The following is a 13,271-nucleotide window of genomic DNA, read 5'->3' as shown; positions in this document are numbered from 1 at the left end:
TGCCTGCATTTGTGTTTAGTTACCCTGTGTGTGCCTGGTGCCCATGGAGGTCAGAAGAGAGAGTCAGTTTCCCAGAACTGGAGTTACAGATGGTTGAGAACTACTATGTATGTTGTGAGAACCAAACCTGGGGCTTCTGTCAGAGCAACAAGTGCTTCCAAGTGCTGAGCCATCAGTTTAGGCTCATATAATATCTTAATACAAATTCAAATCAGCGAATAGAAACTGCCTTTAATTTATCTTTTGGTAAAAACCAAAACAGAGAACTCATCAGTTGCTCTACTATAAAACTTTCAAGTCAGGTTGAATCCTAAGAATGACAACATTGAATATTTTAATGGCCATTGCTTATATTCTTTCTATTTATAAGGGGCACTTAAAATTTGACATGTGCCTTATGAATGATTTCAAAATGAGAGCACATTTTTGACTTCTGGGAGGTATGCAAGAGACCCTAGTTTAGTCTCTATCCACCAGGGGGAGGAGTTTCTTGACACAAGATCATTATCTTTGTGAATTATAAGCTTCCTAGGTTCATCATTTGATGTCATTTCATCCTTTTTTCATGTGAAGAGTCAAGAACATTACTTGATGACACTAAAGATGAACATTTCTCCAGCTTTAGTGACTGTGATGCTGCTGTTCATGCTTGGTAAGTGAAGTGACTTAAAGTTTGCACTCTTTCTTCTATGATGTCAAAAATATTTAATCATCTAAGAGCTGTGTCCTTAATGTGAGACAATTATCCTCTTCTTCCACCAGAGAAGACCCATGGAGATTAGGTGACTCAGAAACAAGCTCAAGTGACTCTCTCAGAAGACGATGTCCTATTTATAAACTGCACTTATTCAGCCACAGGTTACCCGAGTCTTTTCTGGTATGTCCAGTACCCTGGAGAAGGTCCAGAGCTGCTTTTGAAAGTCACAACAGCCAACAACAAGGGAAGCAGCCAAGGTTTTGAAGCTACATATGATAAAGGATCCACCTCGTTCCACTTGCAGAAAGCCATGGTCAAAGAGTCTGACTCAGCTGTTTACTATTGTGCTCTGAGTGACACAGTGGCAGAAACCACTGTGGGAGCTGAGCATAAACTCAGCACAGGGGCCTGATGCTGAGCACCTGCCTCTGGGAACTCTTTTGATTCTCTGTGCTATGTGCCTCTCCATTTCTTTAGTTGGCACAAAAATCATAGGAATAGCCACAGCAGAAGAACAAGAAGTAGAGTCTTCCACACTCAACTCTTGATTGGGACCAAAGCAAAATCTGATACAAAAAAATCTTATCAGAGCATGAGATTCCCCCAGTAAAGCCTGTGACTAAGGAAGTTGTCTGCTTGTTGTAGGAGATGAAGTCTGTCCTCCACATTTTCTTCCACAGCTCTCTGGTAGAGCTCACTGTATTTTATATTTGCAGGGGAGAGGACATGCCGGGAAACAGGACTTCTGCATAATATTTCTGAAAGTAAGGTGGGAAGGATGACAGGAGAGCCCAGTGTCCCCAGTCCTAGGATTCCTGCAGAGAAGGAAGAGAAAGAAGGAAGGAGCAGAAGCGCAGAGAGGAATGGGACTTCCATTGCACAGGGAAAGTTCTCCTTTCTGTAAATAAGATCAGGCTGATGCCCAGACACAAGAGTTTGAGAATCATGGGTGGAACTTTTGTGAACTCTGAGTGGTTACAGGGCAGCTGGCTCTCTAAAGAGCCTCAGAAGTAGTTTCAGTGCTTGGGGGAGGGCAAGCATACAACTTAATATCCTATCACATAAAATACACACACCATAAACCAGATGTCATCTACACTCTCCCAAAGTGTTTAAATGGCTTTATGTTTTTTCTAGAATACAACACAAAGTTCATGCTATGATACACAATGTCGCACAGGATTTATACAGGCCTGAACTGTCAACATCAGCTTTTTGTGGGGAAAGATCTCAATTCTCTGCAGCAGCAATGCTGGTCTCTTTTGATTTGCTGAACTTCCCACATGTGGTCTTAGGCTTTCTGAATAGGAAACACTCTCTGTCCAAAACTTGTTAAACCAGACTCTTGACCATCTTCAAGTCTTAGCTCAGGTGTCACTTCTGCGAGGAAACCCACAGATTCTGCTGGTCTTCCCATGTAAAGTTGCATGCCCCTTGCTCTGTCATAGTCCTCCTGTTACTCTATCATAGTCCTCCTGTTACTCTATCATAGTCCTCCTGTTACTCTATCATAGTCCTCTTGTCACTCTATCATAGTCCTCCTGTTACTCTATCATAGTCCTCTTGTTACTCCATCATAGTCCTCCTGTTACTCTATCATAATCCTCCTGTTACTTTATCTCAGTCCTCATGTTACTCTATCATAGTCCTCCTGTTACTCTATCACAGCCCTTCCTACTCTGTCATAGCCCACCACATACTCCATCATATCCCACTTCTATCTGCATTATAACCCTTATTTTAAAATATCATAACTCTTTTGTTCCATTAACACAGCCCTCCTCCATCTCTACCACAGCCCTTCTCCTAAACTGCCATAGCTCCCACTTACTCTATCATACCCCTTGCTCCATCATGGCTCTCCCTTATTCTACTTACTCTATTATAGCACTCCAATTATCACTCTGATGTTGAGACTCATAAAATTGAACTATGCAGTTCATTTGTGTGTCTGTGGGTTCACTGTCAATTTCACCAATTATAATAAAAATTCTAAGATGTCAAGGTCTTCAATTCATAGCAGCTTTATTCTTAGCATATAGACTTGTGAATAGTCCACTGTAATCAGTTCAGAATTATCTACTAATTACATGAGTCAGGAGGTAAACAAGCAAATGTCACTTGACTCTTTGTCCTTTTCCTCTTCTCCTTATTCCCCTCTGACCTACTGTGTGCTCTCTGTTTGGTTCCATGATATACTACGATGCTCTAGAAACTTTCCATCCACACTTACATTTAACTTTCCTGGGCTCATGGACATCTGTCTAATAATTACATCTCTTCAGAGTCCTGGGGTTCCCTCACATAACTAAACTCTCCTTAGCAGCTGTAAACAGAAGGGCTGAGTCAAGCCCTAATGCAAGTATATCAATGGAGAAACCTCAAAAAGTAAAAGCAGGTATAATTAAAAGAGGTGCAAACATAAAAGAGCTCTAAAGTCAGGAAATGATGAGAACATTTTAAATTTTACTTCAAACCAAAGCAAGCTAGAAAGGTCCTAGAGAATTAAAGTAAGACCTTGGGAGACATTTTATAGGATATTTGATTTTTTTATATTGTATTTATTTTCTTTTAAAACTAAATATAATCACACCACTTTTCCCTTCCTTTTCCTTCCTCAAACCCCTGTATGGATATCCCTTTGCTCCCTTAAAATCATGGTCTTCTTTTATCTGTCATTATTACACAAATAGACAAACACGGATACACTGAAACACAGACAGACAGACAGACAGACAGACACATATGTGGTGATATATTGTGTCCCCCAATATATTGTGCATCCTAATAAACTTATCTGGGGTCAGAGAACAGAACAGCCACTAGAAAGACATAGAGTCCAGAAAATGGTGGCACACATGCCTTTAATCCTATCACTTGGGATGCAAAGATCCATCTGGATCTGTGTGAGTTCAAAGACACATTGGAAACAGCCACGCATGGTGACTCACGCCTTTAATCTCAGGAAGTGATGGCAGAAAGCAGAAAGGTATATAAGGCATGAAAACCAGGAACTAGAGTTAGTTAAGCTTTTAGGCTTTTAGTAGCAGTTCAGCTGAGATCCATTCAGATGAGGACTCAGAGGCTTCCAGTCTGAGGAAGCAGGAACAGCTGAGGAATTGGCAAGGTGAGGTAGCTGTGGTTGGTTAAGTTTCTCTGATCGTTCAGCATTCAGCCCAATACCTGGCTCCAGTTTTGTTTTTATTAATAAGACCTTTAAGATTCGTGCTAGATACACACATGCACACATGTATCCACACATGCACTCACACACATGCGCATGCTGCAGGCACACACCTGCCTAAATATATTAATATAATCTGATCAATCTTTTTACTGTTACATATAGGTATATTATTTCAGGGCTGGTCATTTGGCCTTGGTAACGAATTAGGGGGTTCCTTCTTGTGGAGGACTATTTCCCACTCCCAGCACTTCTTAGCTGCTGTAGTTGTTTCTCAGTGGGTAGTGTCTCATGAGGTTTCCCATTTCCATGTTAGCAATTTATTGGTGCTGTACTTCTTCAGGTCTTGTTTAGATACAGAGAGCAAGAGAGGTGCCCAGCTTCAATTGATATATTTACAGCGTAACTTCTTCACTGAAGGCTCAGGGAGCAGCAAGGAAGAGAGATTGGAAAGATTGAAAGAGCTAGAGGACCAGGAAAGTTGCCATGAAATTGTGTCTCTTTAAATGATAGGAAACCTCACTTAAGAGATTTTTATTTCAAAAACATATGGTTAAGGTTACTGTAGTGGTCAATGAACTGGTAAAAACTATCTTCCCTTCACTCTCTGCTGTGACTGTAATGTTCTTCCTACACTTACTAGTCATCTGGGTGTGCAGCACTAATTTCACAGGAGTACTTACTATTGAAGTACATCCAGACTTGTTTACATGTGTCAACAAAAATAGTAATTAATGTCCATAAATAAATATATTTCTAACCTTCATAAAGAGGTCAAGCACTTTTGGGAATGCTAACTCTTTCAATTTTAATTCAAAGTTCCTGGTGTGTCTTTCTGCTCATACCACAGGACCTTTTCCATCAGGGCCCCAGCCCATTGGGTTGGACTCACTATAAGAGAGTCAGACCCCACACAAGACCCACATAAGTTGTCACACCCATGAACAAGGAACCACGTCTGCAAGGTCTCAGTCCACATGGTCTCACTCAGCAAGACTGACCCAGCTCATGTGTGGCTTTGTCCCTTCTTAACCCCTCCAATCCATCACCTTGCAGCTTCAGATCAGGATTCAGGATCAGTGGGTTAAAGTCTCACTCATATCAAAGACAAAATCAACAGCCTAACTCTAGATGGAATGTCTCATAGGAAAAAGAGAATAATAATAAAATCCAAAACAATATGTCCCTTCTCCAAAAACCTAACATGTTCTATTGGTTCCCAATGAGAGTGAGTTAGAAGAAACTGGAGAACTTGAATCACAAATAACTATGAAGATGGTAAAAGAATTTGTGAATTACTGAAAAACTCCCTAAATAACAAGTAGTGGACAGAAATGAAATTCTGATTGATCCAAGAAAACACAAATAAATGACTTAATGAAATAATGTGGATTATTCAGGATATGAAAACTTAATTCAACAAAGAACTAGAAATGCTGAACATCAGGGTTGTTTGATAATGGCTCAAGTAGTTATATTTTATAAATATAACCTAAAATTATATATATGCAGATATTTTATAATTTTTATATTGTACATGTGTTATATATTTATGATAGATACATATATTTTAAGATACATACATATTAAAGGAATACATACTATTTTAAGATATATAGTAATAAGATAATATCTATCTTAATATGATAATATAAGTCTTAATGAAAGAGTAAGTTATATATTCCTTTATATATAAATATATCTATATCTTAAAGGAAGTTAGACCATTTGGGTCGAAAATGCTCTCCACAAGAACCATAGACTAACAAAAACAACAGTATCAGGTGTGAAGAACCTGTTTTTGAATGACTGATCAGGGTAATTAGGCTAAGTGACTCCCAAAACAATATAGATTATTGATGTAGCCATTGATTGCCTCTCAGGGCTGAGGCCCCTTTTGCTGAACACAGCCCACACTTAGGACACATGACTTGGATGATTCCACCTGGATCTTACCTGAAAAGCTCTTTCATGTGGTCTGTCTTCCATAGTTTCGGAAAATACAATGCAAACTGCCAAGGTACAAGGGATGGAACAATAAACTGACCTAACCAGTTGTCACACCCATGAACAATGACAATTACCAGTGGTCAAAATATCCATAAGGGTACAATAAGTGGCCCTCACAGGTTGCTGTCTATTTGAGTTAAGGTCCACTCACGAGGGAAATCACACCTGATACTGGAAACCTAGCATAATTCCTGGGGCTGGTAAGGTCTTGGATCTTAGAAAATAATTTATTACCACCACTTTGCTAGGTGAGCATAATTTCTTACTACGTTCTAAATCTTATCCTTTTACTCACAGACAAGTGTAGTTACTCCATTGTATAAATGTATCACATTTTCTTTATCCATTCTTCTGGGTTGCCTGTGATATCTGATCATTATGAATAGAGCAGCAATGAACATGGTTGAGCAATGTCTCTCTAGTAGGATGGAACATTCTTTGGGTATATGCCCATGAGGGGTACAGCTGGATCATAGGAAGATTGATCCCATCTTCCTGAGGAACTGCCACACTGATTCCATGGCTCTATTCTTAGGAGGAAGTGTTAGCAGTCTCTATCAATTACTATTCATCCTGTGCATAGTTCTGCCCATGTTCTTGCTTTAGTTGTGGTTTAGAGTCTCTGGTTTATCTTCACAGTAGCTCTCAAGATGCTAAGATGTTAATCCGGGGAAACAGGAAACTAAAATGAAGGTATAGATCAGAAGCTTTCTTCTTGCCTTGATTGTCAAAATTCCAAGTTTATAGAAAAAAGAAAATAAACTGGTGGTCACAAGAGAGAAAGACTGAGTTTCTCACATAGGCAAGAAACACTAAAGGCCAAAAGATCGTAATGACAGGTTCATGCCCTGAAAGGAAACAACAGCTATCAACCAAGATGAGTGTATCTAGAACACCATCCTTCAAAATTAAAGGCTATAAAGATCTATCATAAGTATAGCAGAAACAATCTGTGATATCCAAGTCGGCATTACAGAGGATTCTAAAGGAATATTGCCACGTAAGAAAGCCAGAATAATAGGGAGATCTCTGGAAATAATAGACAAATTACTCAACCATTATCTTAGTAAACCAATAAAATACCAAGATGAGCAAAGGATGAAGAACAAAAGTAATAGAAATAACCAGAGAAGAAAAGAATGTGGAATTGGAGTTACCCTATTATCCTGCAGCTGCATGGTGGACAGTGGCCCTAGCACCTGGAACTGCCATGGGGCCCCTTGGCTGCATCTTAGGAAGCACAGGGAAAGAGACCTCAGAGCTGCTCTAGCCTCTTTGGATGCAAACACTGCTCCCCCACCCTTACAGAGTCACTGTCATCCTTTCTCCATACAGACACCCTGCTTCCTACAGGGCAGTGTCTGTCCTTCCCTGTAGAGGTCAGGCTCTAGTCTCTCTCTCTTTTTTTTTTCCTTCTGTCTCCCTATGCTGCTGAAGAAATCTAACAATAGTTTAATAAGCACAGAGAGTAGAACAGCCTTGTAGTTTCAGCTGTGCATACTCCTCACCATTGCAGGCCATGCTCTCTTAGCAAGATGATGGGGCCACCACCAGATGTCTCCCCTTCCCAACACTCCCTTGGTTTGAAATCAGAGTGATAGGGGAGAGGAGGGTGGAGGTGAGATGGTTGGGGAGAGACAAAGGGAGGGCGTAGGGAGGGAGGTGCTTGAACTTGCTTCTGAGACTCTTCAAGGCACATGCTCAGAAAACAATCAACCTGTGATCAGGCTGGAGCTGCATCTCTTGTGATCTGCTCTTCAAAGGGAAGAATGGACAGACTCTTGGGAGTGTGGTTGGTGACACTATGGCTGCAACTGACTAGTGAGTTTGGGTTTCTGGTGAGGGTAACAGGGACAACAAAGTTCATTGTGTACATCCATGTGAGATGAAGCCTTCTTATTAATCTGGAAATGCAGCTTGCAAATGTAACGAACTGATTCCTGTTCTCTGGTCTGTGTTTACGTAGGGGTTAACAGCCAAGTAGGAGAAGAGAATGCTTGGGCCTTGAGCATCCAGGAGGGTGAAAATGTCACCGTGAACTGCAGTTACAAAACATCAATAATTGCTCTACAGTGGTACAGACAGCAGTCAGGCAGAGGCCCTGCCATGCTAATCTTAATGCGTTCAAACGAGAGAGAGAAACACAGTGGAAGACTAAGAGCGACCCTCGACACCTCCACGCAGAGCAGTTCCCTGTCCATCACTGCTGCCCAGGCTGCAGACACTGCTGTTTACTTCTGTGCTACAGATGCACAGTGTGCAGCAGGCACCTGCAGCCCTGACACAAACCCTCAGAGCTGTTTCCTCGACCCCAATAGTGGGTAGAATGGTGCTTACATCATTGCTCAGTAAGAGTCTATTGGCAATGAAAGAGAATTCCCTCACATTTGTGGTTTTTTAACTTTCTTTTCTTCATCAGTCTTGTGAGGAAAAGATATAGGAATTGGAGTCCTGCCACCCTGACATTCCAGGAAGGATGTGGTACTGACCGCCACTGTAGTTATACAGAATTACACTGGTTTAGGCAAGATCTTGGGGAACGACCATGATGGATTCCTTTCAGCTTATATCCTGTTATATATTTTGCTATGGATGAAAACAGAAAGACTTAAACTACAATATCAAAGAAGGAACGCTCTCCACACAGCACTACTTCTAAGCCTGAAGACCTCTGTGCCCTCTCAGGCATCTGCATCCAAGCCCTGGGCTTTAGAACAAGGGCAGAAGCCTCCCTGTCATTTGTCTCTGCAAACCAGTAATTACTCCATATTCAGGATCTTCTTCCAAGCAGCATCATGGACCAAAAATACCTGTGATGTAGCCAGAGGACAGCGATGCCTGTCAATCTCATTATCTGACCCAGACAGTTGCCTGTTCATGGACATAGGCCTACAGAGCTTCCCTTACATGAATCTCAAAAGTACAGCTGGGACAGGGAGCAGCAGGATTCTAGTATTGGGTGTCATGAAGGAGACTGCACAGGGACGCACACTTTTCTGAAACATTATTTTTTGTTGTTCATTGTAATCTAGCCACATGGTTATAAGGGAAACCTGTATGTTTTCTAACATAGTCCTTTTTTAGACCAAGATGGCCACGAGTTTCATCTCTGTGTCATCTTCAAATTATTAGAAAGAATTTTGTGTAGTTAGTACCTTTATTTTCTTAAGTCAATCTTGCCTTCGCCAACATCAGTTCAAGAAATAGCCATGGTAAGATCAGTGTCCATTAATTTAATAATGCCAGGGGATGCTTTCAGAGCCCATTTTTTCTTTATATTTTGGCACTTTCCTTTCTTCCTTCTAAAACTTATTTTTTATTAAAAGGCACATATGTTTATAAGACAAGGCCGTGCTGTGCTGTTGGCCCTGGGCTGCACACTTTATCCATGCCTCCCCGAGGAGGAGTAACTTTTTATTATCAGGATGGTAATGATGCTGTTACTTATCTAATGATTTTAAAGTCTGTTTTTTTTCTTTCCCTCTCTTAATTTTAAGTACATTAGAACACAAGTACAGAAAAGATAGGCACAGAGCTCAATGAAAATGTATGCATGTTTATATCCACGTAATACAGTTGTGTCATGCGTTGGAAATTCCCTCTGCTCCAGATTTCCATGAGCTCCTTTAACAGCTCCCCACCCTTCACTTGAGTGACAGCAATTTAGAGTTCTATCATTTTCTCTTGAGATTCTTCAGGAGGCTGGAATAATACAAAGCCACAGTGTAAACCCTTCCATGTTTGGCTTCCTTCACTCAACCAGCATGCTGCAATTCGTTAATTGTGTCAGTCGTCCACTTAGCACATGAACACAGGAAGAAAATATTGTATATACGCAGAAGGGTAGTACTTAGGCATAAAGAATGAAATCCTGAGCAATAGCTCGGCCCCGAGCCATGTGGCTGGGGAGGGCGGGACTCAACCAAATGCAGCCTAACATTTCTAGCTCCAGGCACGGGAGAGGACTCCGCAACACCTCTGCACCAACCAGGAGCAGTGCAGGGCAGTTGGGCACTATTTTAATCACTTTGTGATGAGGAAGCATGGTCCTGCCTAGTGCCATGAAGAACTGAATGGGACAAGGAGACCCACATGCAGGCTTGGTGCAGTCTGCCCCAGCTCTGAGGAGAAAACGCAGGCAGACAGGCACTATAATAGTGAGCAAATGTATGGGATGAGAGAGAAAGAGACAGAATGGTTCATGTCCTGTGGACAGAGGCATATCTGAAGAGGCAAGAGAGGTGAGGAGTGTGAACGGAAGTGCCATGATGATGTCTGGGCCTGGGCTGCTGCTGGGGCCCCATGTCTGGGTTCGTGGCTCTGTTGCAACCATGGTCTCTTTTGATGTCTATGGCCTCTGATATCACCAAAGGCTGAGAGGATAGGGCTGTACAGAGTTGGCTCTGCACCCCCCCCCCCCCCCCCCCCCCCCGCTCCACTGGCTGTTACACTAGGGAGAACTGATCCTGCCCCTCACAGCTGAAGATCTCAGGAGAGAGGGTCTTACACTTCATCTGGGTAGCACAATAGAGCTGATCCTGTTTGCAGGGGTATGGGTGAGCTGACTCTGAGGTCATTAGAATGGGAGATCAGGTAGTGCCCCTCTTGAATGCCATGTGATGGCATGAGTGAGGGAAAGATGCCCTCCCCCAACCCTGCTGCCTGTGGTGGGCAAGGGGGCTGACTCTTCCCCTTACCAGTTGCAGCACTCAGGAAAGTGGACCCTGAACATCACTTGGACAGCACAGCAGAGCTGACCCTATTAACAGGGGTGCAGGTGAACCAACCGCAAGAACATGTGAGTGGGAGATCTGCCCCCGCCCCTCATCTGCCATATGGTGGTGTGGGCAGGGGAGAGATTCCTCCCCCCTCTCCCCTGTCGCTAACCATTTGTGACAGGTGGGAGAACTGGCCCTGAGGTAAAAAGAGTGGGAGAGTTGTCCCTGCCCCTCACCAGAGGCAGCACTCAGGAGATTGGTCCCAGAACCTTGCCCAGGCAACACAGTAGAGCTGGCCCTGATAGTCCATATGTAGGAGTGTTGACCCACTGTGAGGGGTAAACTAGCAAGGGAAATGCTGGAGAGGACACCCAAAGGGTAAGGATGGGAGAGAGCTAGCTGGCTGGCTGACCAACCCTGCAATTACCCAGGCTCAGAACCAGGGTTATGGTTTGTCCCACCCCAACATCCATCCCATCTGTGATGTGCTGGAGCACAGGTGGTGGGAGGCAGTCCTGCAGATACAGGGTTACAGGATCTCCATGACTCAGGGCAGTAATAGGATGTCCAGGGAGAGTCCCAGTGAGGGCTCAGTGCAGATAGTATAGCAGAGACCAGGGGCCTCGAACCAAACCAATGACTCTTTGCAGTGAACACTTGGAAGTAATGATATTTAGACAAAAAAAAGTTTACTGCATGACTCACTCAGTAAGAGGAAAAGGATCCCAAGAGTAGGGGAAAGAATCAGAGACACCACCACTCCCACTGTTAGGAGCCCCCAGAAACACCAAGCTAACAACCACAACATATATAGAGGACCTAGCAGAGACTCATGCATGCTCTGTGATTGCCACTTCAGTCTCTGTGAACCCCTATGAGAGCTGCATAATTGATTCTGTGGGCCATGTTCTCCTGCTGGCCTCTACCCTTCTGGTTCCTAGATTTCTTCCTCCCCCTCTTCTGTGGCATTCCCGGAGCACGAGACCAGCACAGGATGGGGAATCTCCAATTTGGGCTCTCTGTCTGCCTAGTGTTTGCCTGTGAGTCTCTGTATCTGGTCCCATCAGCTGCTGGAGGAAGACTCTCTGATGACAGTTGGGCTAGGCACTGATCTATGAGTATAGAAGAATATCATTAGGAACCATTCTATTGGTTTGTTTAAACTATTTATTCTAGGTCTCTGGGCTATTCAGCCTCCAGTTCCTGGTTATCCAGGTAGTGTTGGGCCTGGACTCCCTGTCATGGCATCACCTCACTTTAGACCAGTCATTGGTTGGCCGCTCTCCCCAGTTCTGTGCCTCCGTTGCCCCAGCACATCTTGCAGGCCTGGATACATTGGAGGTTTTGTGGCTGGGTTGGTGTCCCAGTCCCACTACTGGAAGTTGCCTGATTATAGCAGATGACTGGATCAGGCTCGTATTGTATCCTCCATTACTAGGAGTATCATCCTTACTAGGGTCATCTTCATAGAATCCTGGGAGTTTTTAACTGCAATAGGTTTTCACATTCCCTCCCAAGTGCCCTTCATTTCTAGGCATCTCTCCTCCCTGTACTCTTTCCCTCCATTCCACCTCTACCTGACCCTTCCTGTTCCCATTCCCATACTCCCTCGGCCATAATGGCTTTATTTATAACAGCCAGAAACTGGAAACAATCTAGATGTCCCTCAACAGAAAAATGAATAAAGAAAATATGATACATTTACACAATGGAGCATTACTTAGCCATTAAAAACAAATAACAAACAAACAAAACAAAAACACAGGAAATGCAGGTAAATGGATCAAACTAGAATAATATCATCCCAAGTGAGGTGACCCAGACCCAGAAAGACAAATATGGTATGTATTTACTTATAAGTGGATATTCACTGTAAAGTAAAGGATAACCATGCTGCAATCCAAAGACCCAGAGAGACTAAGTAACAAGAAGGGCTCAAGGCAGGGATGCATGGATCTCCTTGAAAAGGGAAATAGAACAAAACAAATCTTAACAAAGTGTGCCATGTTATTCTGTCTGTGGCACCCGTGGCTCCAGCCTCAGCACTAGTGGCTTTTCTTAGGCTCATATTTATTGCTGTCTAAGCCAGGGGAAGGGGAGCAGGTGGAGCAGAAGTGTGTGGTTGGCCACACTTCCCTAGCCAGCACAGAAAAGCCTTGTGGTCTAGGAACCCAAGAACCTTCATTTTCCGATTGTGTGGTAGCAAAAGACAAAAACCAAAACCAGTCTTCCCCAGGGAAGAGCACACCAATTGGTTTTCCAGTGCTGTGAGCATGGGCACAGAGAAACCACTGAACTGACCAATTTACGGATGGGGAAAAAGATTTTTATTATAGATATGAGAGTGAGAATAGCCAGAGGTCTCTGTGGAAGTCCAAAGCAGCCATGGTTACTACTCTGGAGCATAGAGGAGAGGGGCAGATTGGCAAGGGCTGGGGCTATCTCTTAGGAGCAGAGAGAGAAGCAGGAGATGGAAAGCATCCTGGGTTATAAAGAAAAACCTGTAGTAGCAGTGTTTGGGGAGGGAATTCAGTGAACTGGAACACCTGGAAGTTTAAGGTATAGGGGAGGTGAGAAAAGCCAGGAGGCTAGAGTGGACTTTGATATTACATGTCAATAGGGACCCCGGGAATCTGGAGATTAGCATTGGCTTTGGTTTGCA

The 13,271-nt window shown here is 43.2% G+C and overlaps 1 pseudogene; it reads left to right on the top strand.

Moving 5' to 3' along the window:
- Positions 1-600: 600 nt before the first annotated feature.
- Positions 601-1,109, top strand: LOC131919005 (T cell receptor alpha variable 9-2-like; annotated as a pseudogene).
- Positions 1,110-13,271: the final 12,162 nt, after the last annotated feature.

Source organism: Peromyscus eremicus, chromosome 9 (genome assembly GCF_949786415.1).
Source record: "Peromyscus eremicus chromosome 9, PerEre_H2_v1, whole genome shotgun sequence".
Lineage (NCBI taxonomy): Eukaryota > Metazoa > Chordata > Mammalia > Rodentia > Cricetidae > Peromyscus > Peromyscus eremicus.
The sequence above is the reverse complement of the archived record's forward strand: the minus strand, read 5'-3'. Positions and strand labels throughout refer to the sequence as shown.